This window comes from Sorex araneus, chromosome 2 (genome assembly GCF_027595985.1).
Source record: "Sorex araneus isolate mSorAra2 chromosome 2, mSorAra2.pri, whole genome shotgun sequence".
Lineage (NCBI taxonomy): Eukaryota > Metazoa > Chordata > Mammalia > Eulipotyphla > Soricidae > Sorex > Sorex araneus.
In genome coordinates this window covers 80513690-80526199 of record NC_073303.1, presented here as the reverse complement: position 1 = coordinate 80526199, position 12510 = coordinate 80513690, and the positions used below count along the sequence as shown (strand labels likewise).

The 12510-nt window shown below is 39.3% G+C and overlaps 1 long non-coding RNA gene across 3 annotated transcripts in view; it reads left to right on the top strand.

Moving 5' to 3' along the window:
* Positions 1 to 12510, top strand: part of LOC129401970 (uncharacterized) — a 53001-nt gene that overhangs the window by 1109 nt on the left and 39382 nt on the right. The gene's annotated exons all lie outside the window — the stretch shown is intronic.

Sequence of the window (12510 nt, the reverse complement as noted above, 5' to 3'; positions counted from 1 at the left end):
GCCCCAAAGCTCAGACTTTTCTTAGACCTCAGGGTCTTCTTTGGTAAAAATTTAAAAAAAAAAAATTTTTTTTGGTCCGGGGTATTTACAGTGCTTTTGATGATAAGAATTCATGAATACAACCTTCCAACCCTCACATCCTGTTGTCCTTCACCGTTGTCTCACCACACACAGATACACACACACCCCACACACACTCAGCTCACCTCTGAGAACTGGTTCTCAGATTCTGTTGCTTTAGGCCAGTTATTGTTCCCTTGCTGAGCTAATTTCCGGCCTAGGAGACAGATCATTTGTGCCTGTCTCTCTTTGAACTTCACTCAGTACTATACTCTCCAAATTCATCCATGTACCAGCAAATTGCATGACTTCTTCTTTTCATGTATATATGTATCTTACTTTTCTTATCCAGACATCTATTCTTAGACATTTGGGTTGTTTCCAGATTTTGGCTACTGTGAATAGTGCTGCAATGAACCTAGGACTGCAAATGTCTTTTCTGAATAGTTTTTGGGCCTTTGAGATAGAGGCCAAGAAATTGAATCACGGGTGATATGGAAGCTCAGTTCTTAAGTTTTGTTAGGAATGTCCATGTTGTTTTCCAGAAAGGTTGAATCAAGCAGCATTCCCACTAGCTGTGAATAAAGCTTTTTTTTTTTTACCCCACAACCATGTCAACACTTATTATTTCTGTTCTTTGTGATGTGTGCCAGTCTCATGGATGTGAGGTGTTACCTCATTGCTATTTTGATTTGCATTTCCCTGATGATCAGTGATGCAAAGCATTTTTCCACATACCCATTATCCATATATATTATTATTACATATTACTATCCATTATATCTTGTTTGTGAATGTATATGTTTATCTTGTTTCCCCATTGTTTGATGCAATTAGTTTTTCTTTTTTTTTCTTTGTTTTACAAGTGCTTAATATATCTTGGATATTAAACCTTTGCCAGATGAATTGTGGGCAAATATTCTCTTCCAGTTTGTGGGGTGTCTTTTTATTCTAGTCATAGTTTATTTTGCAGTGCAGAAGCTTAATTTGATATTGTCCCATTTGTTTATCTTTACTTCCATTTGCTTGGCCAATAGCATTAAATTATTTGAAGGTGTCTCCAAGATTCAGTCATGGAAGGCTCTGCCTATGTTTCCTCAATATGATTTATGGGTTCAGGTCTGATATTGAGGCCTTTTATCTATTTTGAATTGATTTTCTGTATGATATGACATAGGGGGTCATAGTTCATTTTTTAAAATGTGACTAATCAGTTTTCCCAGCACCGTTTGCCAGAGGCTTTCCTTCCTTCACTTCATATTCTTAGTTCCTTTGTCAAAGTGTGGCTGAGGATATACTTGAGGATCTATCTCTGGATTCTCAATTCTATTCCATTTGTTGGAGAATTTGTCCTTATTCAAGTACCGTATATGATGTTGATTACTATAGCTTTATAGTATGATTTAAAGTTGGGAAAAGAAAAGCCTCCCATCTTCATTTTTCCTCTGCTTTGGTTATTGTGGGGTATGGTGTGGTTATTGCTCTATTTAGCAGAGGTTGTAAAGATACTATTATCCTTAAAACAACAGTGCTTTTATTATTGACATGTTAGAAATCCACTTTTGAATGCCAAACATAATCACAGGTTCATCGAAAAGTAGTTGTTTATTTTAATTATTATTGTGCAGTCAGTCCCCTTACTTTGTAAGTTCTTGTATTTTGAAACCTTTGAAATGTAATCTACCTCAAAGCTTCTGAACCATTTGCCACAAGATAGAGATATCAATGGGGTACACGAGGCCATTTGAATCTTCTGTAACTGATGAGACAGTTTACCTTTTTAATATTCTGAAGTAAACAATGTGATGTTTTGTAATAATTTATTAGATGTTCGTGAAGTGTATTAGTATTATTTTCTGCCTCATAGTCAATAATTTTCTTCAAAGGAATGGGTGTTGGAACATTGTACTGTAACCCATTCATGAACAAGTTTGTAACTGTGTATCTCAGTTGAATCAATAAAAAAAAAACAGTTTTCTACAAATAAATAAATGGTATATTTGAAAGAGAAATCCTTAAGTACTGGTATTTTCTTACCAATTCTACATATAGTTCATGGCAAAAGTGTTACTTTCACACAGTTTGATAGATGGCTATATCAAAGGAGGTAATTTTCTTTGAATTTTTCTCAAAAATTTAATTCAGGCAGGAAAAGTTTTTCCTTAGCCTAGTTTACTAGTAACTATACAGATAGCCTTGGAATGAGTTTTTAAGTATCTATCAACACGAAATTCAGTAGTCCCTTTAAGTGGAACTTACTTTCTACTGTGACTGAGAAATTACACTTGCAGTGAAATTTTCTCATACCGTGTTCAAGGAATTAAATTGTGAAATTGTCACCATATAAAAAATGACAAAGTAGGGGCCAGAGTGATAGTACAGTGGGTAGAGTGCTTGCCTTGAACGTGGCTGACGCGAGTTCAATCCTCAGCATTCTGTATGGTCCCACAAGCAATGCCAGGAGTAGTTCTTGAGCACAGAGCCAGGAGTAACCCCGAGCATCACTGGGTGTGACCCAAAAAGAAAAAAAAAGTATTATAGAGTTCTAATACTGTCATATACTTTTATGTTTTAACATAATGAAGCCAAATTTTCCGGGTTTTTTTTTTGGGGGGGGAGGTACCTGGGATGGAACTCATGGTCTCACACATGCATAGCAGGTGGTTTATTGCTAAACTGTATCCCTGACCTACAATTTTCTTTATTGATTATGCAGTGATATATTATGGGCAGCAAGTAGTTTTTTGGTTTGGGAGTTTTGTTTAGTTTTTTTTGTTTTTTGTTTGCTTTTTTTTTACTTTTTGGGTCACACCCAGCGATGTTCAGGGGTTACTCCTGGCTCTGCACTTAGGAATTACTCGTGGCATTGCTTGAGGTACCATATGGGATGCTGGGGATTGAACCCAGGGTGGCCACATGCAAGGTAAAAAGCCCTCCCTGCTGTGCTATCGCTCCAGTCCCCCAGCAAGTAGTTTTTATACTTGTATTTAGATATGGAGTTCTTTGTTATCCTTCAAAAAATAACCATGTTTCATCCTACTGAAGAAATAGTTTTTCCAAATATAATCTACTTCTCTGATTTAGTGTTCATTTTTCAGTGTCAAACCTTATTACATTAAATTTTTTTTTATATAACTAAATATTTGAACTCATTTGTTTCTGGGGCTGGAGAGATAGTATAATAGGTAAGGCACTCCATCCCGAATACTACATCTGTCTCCCAAGCCCCATCAAGAGTGATCCCTGAGGACAGAGCCAGGAGTAACTCTGAGCACCACAGGGTATGACCCAAAATAAAAAAAGAAAAGGGGTGGGAAGAGGAAGGGAATAGACTCATTTGTTACTTTAGGTCTCCCAGCTTTAAGGATTATACTTTTGAGGAAAAAAAGAGAATAGAAGACATTTTAATTGAATTCTGAAATTAGATCATTTAACGTGAATGGCACTTATTTTTAATTAGCCTGTTGATGCAAATGTGAGTTCAAAATGTGTTTCAAAATGTGAATTTTTTTAGACACTTAAAATATCATGGATACTTACAAAGTAAGAAAAATAAAATTTTGATGGCTATCATAACTCAGTAGTAAAGCAAATGACTTGCACTGTTTGAGAGCCTGGATTTGCTCCCCAGCTCCACAAAAAAGAAAAAAGAAAAAAATTCTTAGGTCAGATATGACATACTATTTCTTAAAAGGCCATAGGTGTGCAGGAAACTTTTAATTTCCTGATGTAAAAAACGCAGGCTTCCTTCCCCACTGCTCCCCACTCCACAATTTCATGATTTTAATTGCCTAATAACTTTCACAAGATCTTATTGCTTATTCTTGTGTTAGTATTTCAGGTGGGAATAATGAACTGGTTACCCAATTTTAGCTGCTCTTCTGTCACTATCATGATAGCATCACTTGTATCTGAATTGCCAAAACTCAATTAAAACTGAAACCCACTCAGGTTATGCTCACAGGGACCTCCATGGTTAACCCCAGCAATGAGGTAGTCGTAAGTAGAATGTGTTGTCTCTGATTGCAGGCATCCTAGCCCTATTCTGTTTCTTTAAGTCGTCCCTTTTTTTCCTTTCATGCCAGGATTCCAAATTAGTATCTCATACATGCAGAGCCAGTGCTCTATTACCAAGCTACCAACTCCAGCCACTGAGACCCATTTTTACAAAAAAAAATTTCTAGTATGTCATTTCTAGCTTCCTTTATTGCCTTTAGCTAGCTTTTATTTTCTTTAAGATAAAGGTGGTCATTGCTTTAAGATTGTTAAGTCAGTCAACCACATACTTTTTCATATGAAACTTACATCTGTACTAAGAGCTGACTGTTCCTAAGATCCCTACCCCACCCAGTCAGACTTGGTGTCATAAACTTTTGTTGAACTTCCAGGTAGATTTAAGAGGAATGTACATCTGGTGTGCTCAGGTTTTACTCTAGTTCTGTGCTCAGGGTTTCCTTTTTGTGGGAGGAGGGGTATCACACCCGGCAGTGGTCAGGGCTTAACTCCTGACTCTGGCAGTGCTCAGGGGACCATATGGGATGTCAGGGATTGAACCTGGGTTGCTGTGTGCAAGGCAAGCACTCTACCCATTGTACTACTGCTTCAGTCCCTCAGGGGTCATTCTTGGTGGTACTTGAGGGACTACATGCAGTGCCAGGAATCGAATGGGGATCTGCCACATAGTAGGCAAGCTCTTTAACCCTTGTTTTTTATGTCTGACTGGGACAGCTATTTTAAGTATATTCTTTAAAACAATCCTACGGGGCTGAAGAGATAATACAGTAAGTAAGGTGTTTGCCTTGCACACATAGCACAGCGGTAGGGCGTTTACCTTGCATGCGCTGACTCAGGTTCGATTCTTCTGCCCCTTTGAGAGAGCCTGGCAAACTACTGAGTGTATCTGGCCTGCACAGCAGAGCCTGGCAAGCTACCTGTGGTGTATTTAATATGCCAAAAACAGTAACAACCAAGTCTCACAATGGAGACGTTACTGGTGCCCATTCAAGCAAATCAATGAGCAACGGGATGACAGTGATACAGTGATACAGTTGACACAGGTTCAATCCCCTGCATCCCACATCTCATGCATTCCATATCTCCTGCATCCCATATGGTATGCCAGGAGTGATTTATTCCTGAGCTTAGAGCCAGAAGTAACCCCTGAGCATCATTATGTGTGCCCCAAACCCCTTCACCCCTCCCCCAAGAAATAATCGTGTGAGAGTGGCCAAGAATGTAGCTTAGTGGTAGAATTTATATGTTGCTGTGGGGTGTGGGTGCATGCGTGGCTACGCAACACTTCCGCATTCCACATACATCACAGGTAGAGCACACCATAGCAGAAGGGAAAGTAACATAGACTGAACAAACAAAAACAATAGAACAGAAGACTCAACCAACAGCAAACAGCTTAGAAAATCCTCAGACAAGGACTTAATAACATCGTAAAGATGTAACAATTTTCACAGATATTCTTTTACTGAAGTATTTTTTGATAATTTCATTAACCATTTAGTTGTAGCAAGTAATATAAAGAAATTACTGTGTGCCTACTAAGGAGACAGGCTTGAGGGTGGTTGTGAAAATAAGGACAGTGGTAGAAGGAAGGTCATTCTAGTGGGGTGATTGTGTTGGAACATTGATTGCTGTTAATGATTGTGTTATGAACAACTCTGTAAACCACAGTGTCTAAATAAAGTTTCTTTAAAAAAGAACTCACAATTGGCATGTATGAAGCCTTGGATTTGATCCTACTCCCAGGCCTTGTGTCCCCCAGTTTTTTTGAGATAGGTGGGCTATATTGTTTTCACACAAAGATTTAACTCCAGACATGAATATCATTATTTGTTTTACCACCAAACTAGTATGTAACAGACCTGGGCTTCTAATAGTTGTTTGGTTTGTTTTTTTTTTTCAATCAGTGACACTTTAATTCAAATCTGTGAGCATTATTATAGAGAAATCATGAAGGGTTGGGTGGGTAGCAATTACACATAGGTGTGGCTGAACATTAGCATAAGCAATGAACAGATGTAAAGCCCCTTTTCAGAGGAAATTCTTCTAGGAGATCCACCCAAGGATGGAATTCTTTCTAAGTAGGGGCTTCAGCACACTTGATTTCTTCTAGGAGATCCGCCCAAGGGCGAACTCCATCTAAGGGCATACTGCTTTCTCCATTCCTCTCCTTAGGTAACCCACTTAGGTAGTCATTCTAATAGGTTTTTTTCAACTAGATTCAGCATCCACCCTTAACACAGGACAACTGCTTGGTATGAAATTACTAAGAGATAAATAAGAAATGTGAAAGGGGTAGTGTTCAGAGTTAGCTTATCTGTGTTTTGTTTTACTAGCAATAGTTTAGCCTTCTTTTCTTTTTTAAAAAATTGGATATGTGTGTATAGGAACAGCACTTCACTTTTTAAGATCATGTATTAGGCCCCCTTGAAGCAAGTTACCTGCCTAGCTCTAGAAAACATTCACATTTTTCTACACTGGGCACTAACTGGTCACAGAGCGGAGCTGTTAACAAAGACTCATGGAGAAGTTATGTCCCAAGGTGAAAAGAGGACTTTGTGAAGAAGAATTGCAGAGCACATTGGAAGGGAAATGGACAGAGTTTATAATTATCTATATTTATGTACTGAATAGGTGTTACCGTCAACAACATACATGACAGGGCCTACAGAGGTAAACTATAGCTTCTATCTACATTTGTCACTTTTTTTGTTTTGTTTGGTTTTGCTTTTTGGGTCACATTCGGCAATACACAGGGGTTACTCCTGGCTCTGCACGCAGGAATTACTCCCTGTGGTGCTCGGGGGATCATATGGGATGTTGGGAACCGAGCCCGGGTTGGCCACATGCAAGGCAAACGCCCTATCCACTGTGCTATCACTCCAGCCCCCACTTGTCACTTTTACACAACAAAGAAATTACCAGTAATACAGTTCTCACAATATGTTTCTGTTGTTAAATGACCTGATTATAAATTGTGAAAAAGATACAGAGGTACCTTGTTTTTCAACTTTAAGAAGGATTAGAATCAATCAAGGTGAAGAGAATATGAAGTGAAATTCATCAGTTATACAGTTGGGGTGGGTGGCGGGGGTATACCGGGGATTTTGGTGGTGGAATATGGGCACTGGTGAAGGGATGGTGTTTGAATATGATATAACTGAGACATAAACCTGAGAACTCTGTAACTTTCCACATGGTGATAAAATTAAAAATATATATATATATAAAAAAGAAGGATTAGAATCAAAGGAAACCCCAGTGAATGCTGGGCATAGCCCTGGCCGATCTGAACATTTCCTATCTTTGGTCCAAACATTGAAAATACCAGCCTGGTTACTGCTGAGGAGCCAGCACCTCCCCCCCTCACCTACCAAAAGAATGAAGAATCAAATGGAAGGCCAAAATATTGCTGGAGTTCATCTCAGATTTAGTGCATTCGGTGGAGCCAGAGATTCTTGCTTTCCTAGCAAGCTCTCTTGTATTGCTGATCCAGCTGATCCAAGGATGACCCTTTGAAGAATTCTAAGACAACTCTAGAGCACTTTTGGAAAGGACTCAATTCCAAATTTTCTTTCTGTCTTAAATACAAAGGGAATACTTAGTCTGGAATGTATAGAATACTTAAAAAGAAAACAAAGGTTGAAGTGATAGGACAATGGATAATGTGTGATGCCTTACACACATCTGACCCAGGTCAATGTCTGATATTCCATATGGTACCTCGAGAACCACCAGGAATAATTCCTGAGTGCAGAGTCAGGAGTCAACCTTGAGCATCTCCGGGTGTGACTCCAAAACTAAAAATATATTAATTTTTAAAAATGAAAGTTCATGTCAGACAAAATATGTTTCCGTTAACATTTTTGATATGCTGTTCAGGGTCCGACCACCCCCTGCTAGCCCAAACTAGGAAGTCAGAGATGTAGCTAAACAAGAGTACCTGCTTTGCTAGTATGAGGCCCAAGGATTATCCCCAGCACTGAAAAAGAGATTTTTTTTTTAAAAAAGAAGAATCCATTTGGGATCAGCATCATTGAGCATCTATTGTGTACCATATATTTATTTAACCCTTATGTCCTACTTATGAGCAGCTACCATTATAATTCATATTTTGTAGAATAGGTACTAGAGAGGTTAAGCAACTTAGTATCTCATTGCAATATAAAGAATATTCATATGCCTACTAGATTTGTCAGAATCCTCCCCTTTCATTAAATAAATCACACCTTGATAGATTAAGATGAAAATTTTGAAGTTTAATTTTACTTAAAATTGTGACTTGTGAGTTATAAGTAAAATAGTTATTTTTTAATAAAAATAGAATATCCTTTAAACTTAGTGACAGAGGAAGGAAAAATTTTTTTTCTTTACAGTTCCAGAGATCAAATGCTAGGCCTCTCTCACGCAAGGCATGTATTCTACCACTTAACCAACCCAGAGTTCCTATGTATTGAACAAATCCATAGTTATTCTGGCCATTGCCATGCTATCACTGTGAGAGCTCTATATGCTTCAATGCCCTGGCGTGGTCCTAGGCTTTATTACTAGTGATAAAGATAACAAGACAGAGAAAAACATAAAGCTAGGTGTTATGACCTATCACTTACCCAGTTTTCAGGCTGTTGACCTACCTCCATGTCGTGATCACACCTTACTGGGGTGTCATCTCAGTGCTGTGCAATTGAAACATCCTCAGTAATAGAGTTTTATGCCTGTCCAGTTCAGTACTGGAGTCACTAGCCACATATGGCTGGCTGGTAGGCACTTAAAATGTGGCAGTGAAGGAACTGAATTGTTTGTTAAAATGGCCTCATGTTACTAATGGCTATTGGGCAGCACAGATCCTCAAAGTAACATGAAGTACACACAAAGTACCGAGGCCAGAGTGATGGTACTGCCAGTAGGATGTTTGCAGCTGTCCCCGTTTAACCCCTCCCCTCCCCTGCACCACATAGGGTCCCTGGAGCCCTGCCAGGAGTGATCCTTGAATGCAGAGCCAGGCTAATGACAGGAGCACCAAAGATTGTGGCCCCCAAGTAAACCAAACAAAGACCAAATTCAAGTGAATGTCCAACTTTGTTTGGGAGTCAACTAGCTGCAGGAAATGGAAACTTAATTTCTTTGTTTTGGCCTCTCCAGCATTCCTGCAACAAAGTTATATCTGATGACACTAAGGAGGCCATAGGCCAGAGCTACAGCGCAATGGGTGGGGCTTTTGCCTTAAAGGGCCAACCCAAGTTCACTCCTCGCCATCCTATCCCCCAAGCACCACCATGAATAACCCCTGAGCCCACCAGGTGTGGCCCAAAAACAAAAAACAAAAAACAAAACAAAACAAAAAGTTTGGGGCTGGAACGAGAATGCAGTAATGCAGTGGGTAGAACACTTTGCTTGTATGTGGCAGACCCAGATTCGATCTTCAGCATGCCAAGTAGTCCCCCAAAGCACCTCCAGAAGTGATTCCTGAGTGCAGAGCCAGGAGTGACCCCAGACCATCGCTGGGTGTAGCCTAACCCCACCCCCACTCCCAATAAAATAAGGAGGCCATACAGTATCAGGTATTTAACCTGGGGCCCTGTATGTGCCAGGCATGTACTTCAACCTTTTGAATTATGTCCCTAGCCTCTAATGAAAATAATATTCTTTATCTTGCGTATGATTATATTGCTTTCTCTACATATCCTCAAGGAAGGCTTGAGGAAATACTTTGAAATCCAATGGAAAGAGTCACCCTTTCATGATCTCATAAATGATTTGAAATACCATGTTTATAATATGCTATTAATTTGTTTACATTTTCCAATTTTTTTTTCTGCCAATTCTGTAGTTGAGGTTAGGAAATAATGAGAGTAAACTTCTTTTCTCCCTTCCTGTAGGATTTCTCGGAACCTTTCTATACTGATGACACTGTGCCTCTTTCCAGAAAACAGTGGTGATGGTTCCAGAAGGTCTAGAGAGAGGATGGGCTCAGTGTCAAGTTACTAGCAGCACAGTTTGCATTGTTTTGCACAATGTTTTGCCAAGGGGATGCTGATAGAAATAATGGGTGTCTTAATGCCCTAAACCACTAATACTGTTGGTGCTTTGTTGATAGCATTTCCACACGTCTTTGGTGTAAAATCATTTTCAATCTGTGACATACACTTGAGGAAAAACCAATACAGATAAATAGTTCCTCTCATTATGCCTTGCTCAATAGTGCTGTCAATATGCTTGAAAAGGAGTTAATGCTCCCCTACATTTTCTGATCATTTATGGAGGATTTTTTCTCATTTAATATTTAGTCTGGGCTGGATTGTTAGCACAATGGCAGGGCGTTTGCCTTGCACACGACCAACCTGGGTTCTATTCCTCCGCCCCTCTCGGAGAGCCCAGCAAGCTACAGAGAGTATCCCTCTCTCAGGGCAGAGCCTGGCAAGCTACCCGTGGCATATTCAATATGCCGAAAACATTAACAACAGTTCTCACAATGGAGACATTACTGGTGCCCGCTCGAGCAAATCAATGAGCGACGGGATGACAGTGATACAGTGAATATTTAGTCCAAGATCAGGATATAGTACAGTGGTTTGACTCCCAGAACCCCATGTACCCCAAACACTGATGGGTACAGTCTTAAGAGCCCCTTCAACACCACTATGTGCCACTGAAGGCCCCTAGCACTGCCCGGTGGCCTGGGTGTCCTTGGCACCAAAGGGTGAGTAGCTTCCTTCAGCTCTTGCGTTGGAATTGCCCACCTGGTTGGCCAAGAATCTCCAGTGGGACCCCAGACTTTCTGAGCATTGCTTTGGCAGTAAATTTTATCTGATATGTATTTCTATACAACTTATGTGAGGGGCAAATCTCATTTATTTGATGTATTTTATAATATTTAAAAAGACTAGTTGCTTCAAAATCTTGCAATAAATTGTGGTGTTGTTTTTGTTTTGTTTGAGGTACAGAATCCTTCAGATCAACTTATCAATTAAATCAATATGGAAGACATATAAATATGGTTGAAATACGGAAGGATGAGAGTTATTCCAACATGCCATTGCTCCTTGTCCTCTCTGGTCACTCTTCCCAGGGGAGGCTTGAGGGAATTTTTTGAGAGCCAATGGAAAGAGTCATTGTCTCATGAATGATCTCAAATTATTTGAAATATCATGTCTGGAATACACTACTTATTTATATATTCCAATTATTTTTTATTTTTCTGCCTATCTCATACAGAGTTTTGAAACCTAGCTTTGTATTGTGACTTAAGAAGATATTGAAACATCTAATATTAGGTAAAATTACAACGTGAGGTCAGGATTAGGGAATTTGTAATATATTTTTTTTTTTTTTTGCTTTTTGGGTCACACCCAGCGATGCTCAGGGGTTACCTCTGGCTTTGCACTCAGGAATTACTCCTGGCGGTGCTTGGGGGACCATATGGGATGCCGGGGATCGAACCCGGGTCGGCCACGTGCAAGGCAAATGCCCTACCCGCTGTGCTATCGCTCCAGCCCCAAGGGAATTTGTAATATTAACATATTTCTTTAAAAATGCCTGTTATTGGGGCTGAAGCGATAGCACAGCGGGTAGGGCGTTTGCCTTGCACGCGGCCGACCCGGGTTCGAATCCCAGCATCTCATATGGTCCCCTGAGCACCGCCAGGAGTAATTCCTGAGTATAGAACCAGGAGTAACCCCTGTGCATCGCCAGGTGTGACCCAAAAAGAAAAAAAAAAACGCCTGTTATTGACAATAATTGAATAAATACCCTTGATGTTGATTTAGCTTCTTAAAAACGTTAACTGGTAGATAAGTTGATAATATCATCAGTACAATGTTGATATCCTTTTATATACAAAATTATATATAGGATTTCACCTTAAAGAAATAGCCAAGAATACATAGAAATATTTATTATAGATAACATATAAATAATCTAGTGTTGAATATTGTTGGACTACTTACTTGAATCGTACATTGCACAGCCATGAGCTAACATTCTCTTCAGTGATATTATAAAGATATCTGAGATATCTCTTATAGTGATGTTATTTTTTTAATGTACTTATAATTAATCTGGTACTATACCCAACACCTTTACTACTTACATTAGCTTAAAAATATCCCTATGTGATATGGGGTCAGAGACATAGTATAGTGGGTAAGGTGCTTGCTTTGCATGTGACTGATCTGGGTTCAATTCTGGGCCCCCCATATTGCTCCACAAGCATTGCCAGGCATGATCCCTGAGTGCAGAGCCAGGAGCAAGCCCTGAGCTCCATTAGGTTGGTCCAAAACTAAGCTAAACAAAACAAACATTTTATGTACATATAATTTATATATAAATTATATATATATAGTATAGATCCCTATGTGATAGGTATCATTATAAGTGGGGATACATAAATAAATTTCAAACATATAATAAAGTGGCTCTACTAAAATTCAACCCATA